Source organism: Furipterus horrens, unplaced genomic scaffold, assembly GCF_987537825.1.
Source record: "Furipterus horrens unplaced genomic scaffold, mFurHor1.1.pri manual_scaffold_12, whole genome shotgun sequence".
Lineage (NCBI taxonomy): Eukaryota > Metazoa > Chordata > Mammalia > Chiroptera > Furipteridae > Furipterus > Furipterus horrens.
Genome location: NW_028327182.1, coordinates 46,317,542 through 46,331,538, shown reverse-complemented (window position 1 = coordinate 46,331,538; position 13,997 = coordinate 46,317,542). Strand labels below are relative to the sequence as shown.

General features: G+C 40.9%; 1 pseudogene; it reads left to right on the top strand.

Annotated features, from left to right (window-relative positions):
- The first annotated feature begins 11,222 nt into the window (after positions 1-11,222).
- On the top strand, positions 11,223-11,566 carry LOC149996117 (small nuclear ribonucleoprotein E pseudogene; annotated as a pseudogene).
- Positions 11,567-13,997: the final 2,431 nt, after the last annotated feature.

Here is a 13,997-nt window from a genome sequence, read left to right as displayed (position 1 = left end):
TAAATTTTGAGAGAGGAAGGGAGGTGAGAGAAAAAGGAAGAGAAGCATCGATGTGAAGGAGAGAAACATCAATTGGTTGCCTTTTGGATGTACCCCTACTGGGGGACCAAACATGGAACCTAGGCATGTGCCCTGACCAGGAGTCAAATTCATGACCTTTCAGTTTACAGGACAACACTCCAATCAACTGAGCCATACTGGCTAGGGTAACCTCCAAGGTTTTTAGAATGTCATATTTGTTTTCTCTCCATTGGATATCTGAGCAAACTGGGTGTGTGTGTGTGTGTGTGTGTGTGTGTGTGTGTGTGTGTGTGTGTTAAAATCTTCACCTTGAGAAAGCATGGCCTGTGTATTACCTGGAGCTGTAGGTGACTCAGTAATCACAAGAGTTCCTTAATTAAGAGCAGAGTGACAGCAGGCTAACCAGAGGTTGTGGGTCCAAGTGGGCTCTTTAAGAGTATTTGACCAGCATTGCAAGAGATGCCAAAGACAATGCTGTAAGAAAAAGAAGAAAAAGAGAGAGGGAGAGGAATACAGGTACAAAAGGAAATGGATAAATACCTGTCAATAATAACTTTAAATGTAAATGGATTAAACGTTCCAATCAAAAGACATAGGGTAGCAGAATGGATATGAAACATGACCCACATATATGCTGTCTACAAGAGACACAGCTCAAAACAAAAGATTTACACAGGCTGAAAGTGAAAGAATGGAAAAAAGTATTCCAAGCAAATGGACATGAAAAAAAAGCTGGGGTAAACACACACAGGAGACTTTCAGCCAAGATGGAGGCCTAGACTGACACGCTCTGTATTCCTCCACAACTAAGAAGTAATAAATTACTGCAAAACCCGAAATAACCAGAAGTTCCAGAAAATAAATAGAAGTCCAACATACGAAGTTATAAAGAAGTGGTAGGAGGGCTGAATCCAGGGCAGAGAGGTCGAGCTGTGCTGGCAGCAGCAGCAGCAGTGATGGCAGCGGGATGGTGGTAAACACAGACATCTGTATTTAAGGGTAGGCAAGAGGCACCTGGGGAGCACCCTCAGCTGCAGACCCGATGCGTCAGCTTATGATTCCAATGCAGGGGAAGGCAGACCCCTATTGCCTTAGACTGTGAGACCTGGAGGGGGTTGGGATGGAGTAGGAGGCTCCAGTCTCTCAGTGGAGAGTGAATGGCAGGAATCCATCTTGGACCCTCATCCCCACAGAAAATGCCACAGCGTGGTGAGAAGTTTCACCCGGTTGTGATAAGTGCACAAGGCTCTGCCTCCTATAACATAGGAGTTGTGACAGCTCTGCCTACGAAGCAAAGTTAAACACAAAACAGTCAGGATGACACAGATCATTATAGAGATCCCAGTGGTGCAGTTGGACAGACAGTAAATATCTAATCTAAGGAAGCAGCAGATAGGAAATCTTTCTGAGGCACAGTTCAGAGATTTGGTTATAAGAATGCTTACAGACCTAACAGCAGATCTTAAATAAGGAAAGACAAGGAAGGAGTAAAAGCTAGTCCTGCTGAAATGAATAAAAACACATACAAAACTAGTGGAGAGGGAAAGAAAACCAGGGATCAAATCAACAGATTGGAACACAGGGAAGGAACAAACAGTCAACCACAGCAGAAAGAGGAAAAAAAAAAGTGAGGAAAATGAGGATAGGCTCAGAAACCTATGGGACAGCTATAAGTGGGCCAACATAGAGTTACCAGAGGTGAAGAAGAACTACAAGTTGAAAAATTATATGAAAAAATAATGGAGCAGAACTTCCCTAACTTGGGGAAGGAAATAGACTTATAGGTCCAAGAAGCACAGAGAGTTAAAAAAGACTTGGACCCAGAGAGAACCACACCAAGACACATTATAATCAAAATGTTAAGAATTAAGGATAAAGAGAGAATCTTAAAAGCAGCAAGAGAGAAAAATTACATACAAAGGGGTCCCAATAAGACTATCAGCTGATTTCTCAAAAGAAACTCTGCAGGCAAGAAGGGACTGGCAAGAAATATTCAAAGTAATGAAAAACAAAAACCTACAACCACGATTACTCTATCCAGCGAAGCTGTCATTCAGAATTGAAGGGCAGAGAAAGTGCTTCCAGGACAAAATAAAACTGAAAGAGTTCACTAGATCCAAACCACTATTATATGAGATGTTAAAAGGACTGTTTTAGAAAAAGGAGGATCAAAACTATGAACATTAAAATGAAAACTGCATCACAAGAAACAACAACAGAAGCTAGGGAACCAAAACAAAGGCAAACTAAGTAGGCAGCGAGAGTGGGAAAAGAATTATAGGTATGGGGAACGTTATGGGGAGAGGTCAGCAGGGAGGAAGAAGGGGGGAAAGGGAGGGAGTTGGTACAGGAATTAAGAAGCATAGTAGGATGGAGTGGAGAAGACGGGAAGATGTTGAGAAAACTATATGCACAAACAATGGGCATGGACTAAGGGGGGGGCAACTGGAGGGAGGAGGATCACTGAATGGGGGGAAACAAAGGGAAAAGAAAATGGGACACTGTAACAGCATAATCAATAAAGCATATGTTTTTAAAAAGCTGGGGTAGCAATACTTATATCAAACATAGCAGATTTCACAGCAAAGGCCATAAAAAGAGTCAAAGAAGGACATTTTATAATACTTAAGGGAACAATCCATCAAGAAGATATAACCCTGATAAACATATATGTACCCAACATATGTGCACCCAAATATATAAGGAAAATATTGGAAGTCTACAAAAAGGATATCTTCAGCAACACACTTATAGTAGGGGACTTTAATACCACATTGTCAACAATGGACAGTTATTTGAAGCAAAGAAACACCAAGGATATTGAGGCATTGAACAACACTCTAGATCAAATGGACTTAGTTGATATATATAAAACTTTTCACCCTAAAGAAGCAAAATATACATTCTTTTCAAGTGCACATAGAACATTCTCAAAGATAGACCACATGGTAGGACACAAATAAAGCCCCCCAAAATTCAAGAAAATTGAAATTATATCAAGCATCTTCTCAGATCACAATGGCTTAAAACTGGAAATCAACCTCAAGGAAAATAACTCAAAAACATTCGAACTCATGGAGAATGTATAACATGCCATTAAATAATGAATGGGTTAACAATGATATAAAGGAATAAATCAAGAAATTTCTGGAAAGAAACGATATGAGCACACGACAATCTAAAACCTATGGGACACAGCAAAAGCAGTCCTGAAAGGAAAGTTCATAGCAATACAGGCCTACCTAAAAAAGGTAGAAGAATCTCAAATTAAAAATCTAACCCTACATCTAAAAGAACTAGAACAACAACAACAACAAAGCCCAGAGCGAGTAGAGGAAGGAAATCATCAAGATCAGAGAAAAATTAAATGACATAGAGACTAAACAAACAATTCAAAAGATCAACAAAAGTAGGAGCTGGATCTTTGAAAAAATAAACAAAATCAACAAGCCTTTAGCCAGGCTCATCAAGATAAAAAGAGAGAGGACCCAAATAAACAAAATCAGAAATGAAAGAGGAGGAATCACAACCAATATCACAGAAATACAAAGAACTGTAAGAAATTACTACAAACAATTATATGGCAAGAAACATGACAACCTAGATGAAATGGACAAATTTCTGGAAACATATAACCTTCCAAAACTGAATCAAGAAGAAGCAGAAAGCCAGAACAGACTTATAACAGAGTGAAATTGAAACACTAATAAAAAAAATATCTTGGTCCACAAAAGCCCTGGACCAGATGTCTTCACAGGTAAATTTTGCAAAAAAATTCAGGGAAGAACTAATGCTTACCTGTCTCAAACTATTCCAAAAATCCAAGAAGAGGGAAGATTTCCAAACTCTTTCTATGAAGCCAGTATTACCCTAATTAAAAAACCAGGTCAAGACACAACAAAGAAAACTATAGGTCAATATTACTGATGAACATAGATGCTAAAATCCTCAACAAAATATTGGCAGACCAAATCCAGCAACACATTAGAAAGATCATACATCATTATCAAGTGGAATTCAACCCAGGGATGCAAGAAAGTTTTAATATTTGCAAATCAATAAATGTAATACACCACATATACAAAATGAAAGATAAAATCTACATGATCATATCAATAGATGTTGTAAAGGCATTTGATAAAGTACAACAGCTATTTATGATGAAAACACTCAGCAAACTGGGAATAGTGGGAACGTACCTCAACACTGCTCTTAACGCCATCCCAGACCTACCAGTCATGGAGGAGCTAAACACCCCACCTACTGCGGCAGAGCTCAGCAAAGCCATCGACCGCCTCGCTTGCGGGAAAGCACCAGGAAGCGACGGAATCCCTCCAGAAATCCTAAGGAGCAGGAAACCAGTCCTGCTACAGCCGCTCCACCATCTACTCTGTCTCTGCTGGAAGGAGGGTTACATCCCCCAGGATATGAGAGACGCCAACATTATCACCATGTACAAGAACAAAGGAGACCGCAGCGACTGCAACAACTACCGGGGCATCTCTCTCCTCAGCGTCGTCGGCAAAGTATTCGCCCAGGTCGCTCTTGCCCGCCTGCAGACCCTTGCTTCCCACGTCTACCCAGAGTCCCAGTGTGGCTTCAGAGCTGGCCGATCAACAGTGGACATGATCTTCTCCCTACGCCAGCTGCAGGAGAAGTGTCACGAGCAGCATAAACCACTCTACCTCGCCTTTATCGACCTCACGAAGGCGTTTGATCTGGTCAGTCGAAGCAGACTCTTCAGCTTGCTACGGAAGATTGGCTGTCCACCACATCTGCTTGCTGTGGTCATGTCCTTTCACGACAACATGCACAGCACGGTGTCCTACAACGGCGCAACCTCTGAGGCCTTCCCAGTCAGCAGCGGAGTAAAGCAGGGCTGCGTCCTCGCGCCTACGCTGTTCGGAATCTTCTTCTCCATGCTCCTCCAATACGCCTTTAAGGACTGCAGCGAGGGTGTCTTCATTCACACCAGATCCGATGGCAAGCTCTACAACCTGGCCCGTCTACGAGCCAAGACCAAAGTCAAAGAGGTGCTCATCCGTGAGATGCTCTTCGCCGACGACGCAGCCTTGACATCACACTCCGAAGAGGGACTCCAGCAGCTAGTCACTTGCCTTTCCCACGCATGCAAGGAGTTCGGACTAGCCATCAGCCTGACGAAGACGAACGTTATGGCTCAAGGCACGGGGACTCCCCCATGCATCACCATCGACGGATACACCCTGGAGGTTGTCAACGACTTCACTTACCTCGGGTCCACCATCTCGAGCTCTCTGTCAGTCGACTTGGAGGTCAACCGGAGAATCACCAGGGCAGCCACAGTTATGGCCAAACTGAACCGGCGAGTGTGGAACAATTCCAGCCTCACTGAGAAAACCAGACTGTGCATCTACCAAGCCTGCGTACTCAGCACTCTCCTCTATGGCAGCGAGACGTGGACCACCTACGCAAGGCACGAAAGGAAACTCAACAGCTTCCACATGAGGTGCCTGCGATGCGTCCTGCATGTCGCCTGGCAGGATAAGGTCCCCAACACCGAGGTGCTGAAGCGAGCCAACATGAGCAGTTTGCATGCAGTTCTTAGTGAGAGACGCCTCAGGTGGCTCGGCCATGTCAAAAGAATGGATGCAGGCCATATTCCCAAAGACCTCCTCTACGGCGAGCTAGCAGAAGGCCAGAGGATGACAGGGCGCCCAAAACTGCGGTTCAAAGACATCTGCAAAAAGGACATGACACAATGCTCCATCAATCTCAACACATGGGAAGTTCAAGCAGATGACCGCCTAGCCTGGAGGCTCGCGGTCAGGCAAGGTACGTCACGCGCAGAGGCTGTGCGCAACGAGGAGGTGGTCCAGAAAAGATCGAGGTGGAAGCAGCATCAACAGCAGCAACAACAGCCATCTGCCTTCACCTGTAACAAGTGCGGCAGGGATTGTCACTCCCGAGTCGGACTGCACAGCCATTCTCGGCGGTGCAGATAGACTCTCAAGAAGCTACGCCATCGTCTCTCGAGACGGACGGCTGCCGATGACGATGGCCGATGACCTCAACATAATAAAGGCCATATACGAGAAACCCAAAGCCAACACCATACTCAATGGACAAAAACTGAAAACATTCCCTCTGAGATCAGGAAAAAGACAAGGATGTCCACTCTCTCCACTCCTATTCAACATAGTATTGGAAGTTCTAGCCACAGTAATCAGACAAGAAAAGGAAATAAAAGGCATCCAAATTGGAAAAGAAGAAGTAAATCTTTCATTATTTTCAGATGACATGATAGTATACATAGAAAACCCTACAGACTCCACAAAAAAACTACTCAACCTAATAAGTGAATTTGGCAATATAGCAGAGTACAGTGTCAATATTCAGATCTCAAAGGCATTTCTGTACACCAACAATAAAATATCAGAGAGAGAAACTAAAAAAAAAATCCCATTTACTATAGCAACAAGAAAAATAAAGTACCTAGGAATAAATTTAACCAAAGAGGTAAAGATCTGTACTTGGAAAACTACATAACCCTGATGAAAGAAATTAAGTATGATACAAATAAATGGAAACATATACCATGTTCGTGGATAGGAAGAACCAACATCATTAAAATGTCCATAGTACTGAAAGCAATTTACCGATTCAATGCAATTCCTATTAAAATACCAATGACGTATTTCACAGACCTAGAACAAATACTTCAAAAATTTACATGGAACTAAAAAAGGCCCCGAATAGCCACAGCAATCTTGAGGGAAAAGAACACAATAGGAAGAATCACAATGCCTGACATCAAACTATACTACAAGGCCACTGTAATCAAAACAGTCTGGTACTGGCATAAGAACAGACATATAGATTAATGGAACAGAATAGAGAACCCAGAAATCAACCCAGGCCTCTATGGTCAACTAATATTCAACAAAGGGGGAAGGAACATAAAATGGAATGAGAAGAGCCTCTTCAACAAATGGTGCTGGGAGAAATGGACATAGACATGCAAAAAAATGAAACTAGATTTCCAACTTCTATCACACACCAGAATAAACTCAAGATGGATCAAAGACTTAAATGTAAGCCATGACACCATAAAAGTCCTAGAGGAAAACATAGGCAGGAAAATTTCAGATATCCCATGTAACAATATTTTCACTGATACATCTCCTAAGGCAAGGGAAATAAAGGAAAAAATAAACAATGGGACTACATCAAACTAAAGAGTTTCAGCTCAACAAAGAAAACATCAGCAAGATGAAAAGGGAACCAACCATATGGGGAAACATATTTGCCAATGATACCTCAGAAAAGGGATTGATTGCCAAAATATATAAAGAACTTACATGTCTCAACACAAAGAAGACAGACAGCCCAATTAAAAAAAGGGCAAAGTACCTGAACAAACACTTCTCTAAGGAGGATGTACAGAAGGTCCATAGACATATAGAAGAATGCTCAACATCACTAGGCATCAGAGAGATGCAAATAAAAATCACAATGAGATACCACTTTACACCAATCAGAATGGCCATCATCAACAAACAAGAAGTTCTGGCAAGGATGTGGAGAAACGGAAACCCTAGTGCTCTGTTGGTGGGAATGCAGACTGGTGCAGCCACTGTGGAAAACACTATGGAATTTCTTCAAAAAACTGAAAATGGAACTGCCTTTTGAATCAGCAAATCCACTGCTAGGATTGTACCCAAAGGATCCTGAAACCCCAATTCAAAAGTACGTATGCACCCCTATGTTCATAGCAGTGGTGTTTACAATAGCTAAGTGCTGGAAAAGCCTAAGTGCTTATCTGTAGGTGAGTCGATTAAAAAACTGTTGTACATTTACACAATGGAGTACTATGCAGTAGAAAGACAGAATGAAGTCCTGCCATTTGCAACAGGGATGGAACTAGAAAGAATTATGCTTAGTGAAATAAGCCATGCAATGAAAGAAAAATACCATATGATATTACCTGATACAGGAGACTAATGAACAACACAAACAAGTGAACAAAACTGAAGGAATAGAATAACAGTTATCAGGGTTGGGTGTGTGTGTGAGGGGGGGGAAGGGGGTAATTAGAGGAAGGGTTTAGTAAAGGAACTAATATAAATAACCCATGGACACTGACAATGGGGTGGGTATTGACTGTGGGAGAAGGCGTGGGCTGGATGAAGTGGAGCAATGAGGGAAAAGTGGGACAATTGTAATAGAAAAACAATAAAAATAAAATAAAAAAAGACTATTTGAGGTATAGCCTTGTACCTAAAGAGGATAACCACATATCAGGGCAATTTGAGAGGCCCAAGTAAACAAGAGAAGGCAAAGACGAATGATGATTTTTGGAAGTTTATAGGACCAGGTCTTTCCAGGCTTAGGAATGTATTGGAAAAGACAATCATTGTAAAGAATCTGGCAAAGAAAAAAGCAGTCCAGTTTTTGTGACCTCACATGTGAAATTCTCCAGAGGGTATCAGTTTCAAATATATTCTCATAACTGTAATTTTCCATTCCTAATTTACTCATTGTGCAGTATATGACACATCATTGCTTGGCGGGTAGTAGATAGTATGGACACAACCATTGCTTCTACTTGGACAGACTTCTGCTGAGATCTGTCCAACAAATTTGGCCTTATTAGTGGACCACTGCTACTAAAAATTTCAGGAACGTTACTGTGGGTTTTCTGTCCATGACTTCCTAATATCCCCCAAACTGGACACTAGAGATTCTTCTGAGCATAGAAAGGTTTGTCACCTTGGGATCAAAGTCTGTGTGTATAGTAGTCAATAACTGAGCAGTGGTCCATTTCTACTCATCCTTGGATTCAGACCAAAATAACCTGGTCTCAGTATCTGTACTTCTTTTAGAAAAAGGCCATGAATCACCACTGCCTTGGTGCTAATGAAAAGGCTTCATGAGTGAACTAGACCTCCTAGAGCAAAGCAAACATGAAAAAAAAAAAGAAGGAGGTTCTGAGATACCTCTTAAAGACCCCCTGGATTCTGCAGGTCCTAATCCTTTGTCCCTCTTGGCCCAGGAGAGTCCACGCCTTGGAAACTCTCAAGAAAAGGTATGTTGGTATCCTGGGTGCAGTCATTGGGTTCAGCTGCAGCAACTGAACCTGGAGTGTCACCTTGCCTCTGGTTGCCCTTTCACTATTCTGGCAAGATGTGCACCACTTATTATTAGCATCCCTCCCTAATATCTAACCTGGCTAGTGGTTGGATGGCTCATCATAACTCTTGCTTCAGTAAATGTGAATTTTTCATCCAGGGATGAAAAAACAACAACGTCCTTGCTCTGTAGCCACACACATTCAGGAAAGCAAGATGGACAATTCCATTTAACAAAAGCAAAACAAAGAACAGTTGCCACTTAAAACCACAACTGGGCACCACCAGGAGTGTTGGACCCAACAATGTGAAAAGGCTGTAATGCTTAGATCTGTATTTTCATTAGCATGGCAGAAAAAAAATCCAGCCTTGCATATATCTGAGGATATTTAGACTTACAAAAAACACAACTGAGCAGAGACTGGAAAAAAGAATATGTTTGGACAAAGTAGAGATCATACAGTAGGCTACTGTATATGGAAAAAGCTTAGGAGAAGAATGTGGGTAGGTGAAGGTAGGCAGTTTTGGGGCCTGGTGCGGTTATGACCGAACACATGTCTTGCTATGTGACAACATTACCCCACACTTAGTGTCAATCTATAGTCACATCTTTTCTCACCATTCCTTTGGATGAGAAATCCATCACAACTCAGTGGATGCTTCTGCCCATGTCTCTCAGCTTCCTGGAGCTGCAGTCACAATTGAGGAAGATTGCGCTTCACTCAGAATGTGAGCTCACTCAGTGGGTACTAGCAGGATTCAGTGTGGATTGACGAACTGATCTTGTCTCTGTTTCTTGGTCTGCCTCAGACTGAGGCCAAGCAGTTCTCACCAGATAGCAGCATATCTAATAGAAGCTTATTCCCCATTCATGTGGACAGGTCAGAGAAAGAGTTCTAGAAAGAACACAGGTCTGAGTAACAACCAGTTTGGCATTGACTTTTTTAAAGATTAAGAAAATGACATTGGATCATTTTGCCATGTTCTCTACAGTCATTTTAATCCTGTCAGCACCTAAGAGAAGATCATTATAAGTGGATATACCAGCCAGTACATGGAGATTATGGGGAGCCAATGAGAAGACAAGAAAAGGCCCTAAAAACTTCATGACTTGCACAGAATCACAGAATGGTCCCAATGCAGTTGCATTGCTGCATCTTCAATGTGGAGTACTGGCAGCACTCAGGTCTTCAAAGGGGCTCTGGAAAAGTGTCTAATGCTCTAACCATGTACAGATATGGAGCTGGCTTGCATCCCTGCCAACAGTTGATCCAGTATGGATGCAGTTGGAGTACCTTTAGACTGAGCTCACATTTACAGTTCAGAATATTATTCCTTATATGATCCTTGAAAATATGACGCTGACATTGAGGCTGGAACTTGACAGGGTATATGATAAGCAGATTCCAGAAGTAATAGTGTGATCCAAAGTACCAGATAAAGGTTCTATTCTCTACCATAAGTTTGGTGTTATGGTAAACATTAGAAATCCAAATGTTTAGGGAAGCTCTTGCCTGTCCCTCCTTGGGTGGGCCATTTTTCCTGGGCATCCAGATCATTGGCTTCCAAACACACACACGTCTGCACACACGAAAGCACACATTAGATACAGAGGCAGGAAAAAGTAGGTTTACAGTTAGTTGTGAGTACACAAAAGTTTACTCTTGTATTATCTATTAATTATTGTATTATTTTCCATACAGAAAACTGTAAACCTACGTTTGTTCACCCCTTTATCTATGGTACTGGTTGAGTACTGGAAATATCACAGAGGACACTTGGTAGTGTATATAATTATCTAACCACTATTCTGTACACCTGAAACAAATACAAAATAATATTGAATATAAAACATAATTTTTAAAAATTAATTTAATTTAAAAATAAGACATTAAAGATAGGTATAAATGCTTAAGATAATGTTCCCTGTTTGCGAAAATAATTTTAGTGTAGTTTTCAAAAACATCCATGATAAAAAATAACACATGTACTAATTTTAAATTTTGTGATGATTGAAACAGAAAACTGATTCCAGAAGTAGTTTTTTTGAGGTAACATGGGGTGTAGTGAGGTCTTTTGTCAGCTTCAAGCATGGCGCACCGCAGCCAGGACCAAAAAGTGCAGAAGATGATGGTGCAGCCCATCGACCTCATCTTTAGATACTTGCAAAATAGATCTCGGATTCAGGTGTGGCTTTATGAGCAAGTGAATATGCGAATAGAGGGCTGTATCATTGGTTTTGATGAATATATGAACCTGGTATTAGATGATGCAGAAGAAATTTATTCTAAAACAAAGTCAAGAAAACAACTAGATCGGATCATGCTAAAAGGAGATAATATTACTCTCCTCCAAAGTGTCTCCAACTAGAAGTGACTAATGAAGCAAGAAATTGTTGAGAAGCAATACAGTTTGTGTTTTTTAGGTGTTCTTTGTTGTGGGTGTAGTCCTTGAACATTCGTTCATATCACTTTGATTAACTTTTTGTTATTACCAAATGACAATAAATGCTGTGTGATTGTTTAAAAAAAAGAAAAACTTTTTCCTCCTTGCTCTTGTATACCATTTCAGATGATAGAGACTTTCAGATTAACCAAGGAGTTATCTGTAAGCCTAATCATGTATACATTTAGTGGATATGCTTTTTAAACATGGTCACAAACTCTAAAGTTAGAAAATTAATTTTTAAAATTCCTCTATTACTGAAATTAGCTTAGAATATGAATTCTACTCCTTAATCGCCTTTCTCACATATGCTTTTGATGTAAAATTCAGTCCTTTTGAGTAGCACTCAGTTCAAAATTCCCTCCTTTTTCCTCATGTATTTCTTGGAAGAGGTCTAAGTTCCTGGGGGACTTATATTGCTTTGTCATAAGCAAAAGGGTCCTGGTCTAAGTGTAATTTTCTGACCTCACTGGCCTCAGCAGAGGTGTAATCCATCCTTCTTCATCTTAAATATCATTTTTTGTCCACACTGTATCAGCCATGGTTTTCTCCAGTCAATCCAGCCAACCTCCTTGTCCAATCACAAGGCCTCTTGGGGTTCTATTTAAATCTCTCTTTCTGTATGTTGGCCAAATTTTCCCTCTTGAGAGCTTGTTATTCTATTTATATCCTTTTCCCTACTCTGATTTTTGGCTCTCAGTGCTTTGGAACTCAGCAAAATTTTTCTTCTCTCAAAATGCCCAATCTTCTACAAAGAAAGGCTATGATTTCAAGAATATTGTTTCTACTGTGGAGTTTTTTAAAAGCCTAATATAAAGCTGAAAGCTGGTGATGACTTCTTGCATCTCAGCAGTATATGTCACGACTCCAGCCTGCTAGGTTCTATTACTCAAGTGATTAGGAAGACACAAACTAGTGCCAGGAAGCAGAGGGAAGAAGACATTCCACAATTACTATACTAAAATATTATTTACTGTAAGTGCAATCTATAGGAAAATGATAGCTTATCAATGTAAAAAAAATTGATTATCTCCTCAGAAGTCATAACTTAACCTTGGAAAACACAAGATAGTACATATTAAAGCCAGTCAACTCAACCATTATGGACATGGTCATGGTCAATATAAATGATCTATATGTTATCTGTTAGGCCATGTTTCCCCAATCAGTTGATTAATCATGCTATTTTTCAAAATGTTACAGATATGAAATAACCCTAATAACATGCTCAGCAATGAAGCTCTGAAATTTGTATATATTGCACTATTGGGCAATTGTATATATTATTCATTTAATTGTTAAAATAATGTTTTGGTCTTTTTTAAGTATGTTTTGTTGATTATGTTGTTACAGTAGTTCCATTTTTTCCCCCTTTGCTCCCCTCCACCCAGTATCCCCATTCCCTCTAGCAATCCCACCCCCCTTAGTTTATGTCCATGGGTTGTGCATATAAGTTCTTTGGCTTCACCCTTTCCTATATTATTGTTAACTCCCCCTGCCTATTTTGTAGACAGTTATGCTTCTTAATCCCTGCACCATATCCCCATTTCTCCCCCTCCCTGCTCCCAGCTGATAACCCTCCAAATGATGCCCATACCTCTGATTCTGTTTCTATTTTGGTTTGCTTAGTTGGATTTTGTTTTTCCTTTTTAGATTCAGTTGTTGATAGTTGTGAGTTTGTAGTCATTTTAGTGTTCATAGTTTTGATCTTCTTTTTCTTAAGTAAGTCCCTTTGACATTTCATATAATGGGTTGCTGATGATGAGCTCCTTTAGCTTTACCTTGTCTGGGAAGCACTTCATCTGTCCTTCCATTCCAACTGATACCTTTGCTGGATAGAGTAATCCTGTTTGCAGGTTGCCTTTCATCACATTGAATACTGCTTGCCAATTCCTTCCTGCCTGCAAAGTGTCCTCTGAGAAATCAGCTGATAGTCCTATAGGCACCCCCCCTGTAGGCAACTCTCCACCTCTCTCTTGCTGCCCCCAGGACTTTCTCTTTATCTTCCACCTTTGGCTCTCAATCATGATGCGTCCTGGTGTGGTCCCCTCCGGATCCAGCTCACCCAGGACACTCCATGCTTCCCAGACCCGCATGTCCATTTCTTTTGCAAAACTTGGAAGGTTTCTCTCATTATTTTCAATTCTTGCTTTCTCATTCTGCACTGGTTGACTTTTTTCTTCCTTATTTTCCAACTCATTGATTTGAACCCCGGTTTCCTTCTCTTCACCATTGGTTTTGTGTGGATTTTCCTTCATTTCACTTAGCATAGCCTTCACTTCTTCTCTCATGCGTCTGCCATACTCAAACATATCTGTCAAGCCTGTGAGCATATTTATCAACAGTGTTTTGAATTCTGCATCTGTTAGGTTGTATATCTCCTTGTCGCTTAGTTCTCCCACTGGAACCTTGATGCGTTCC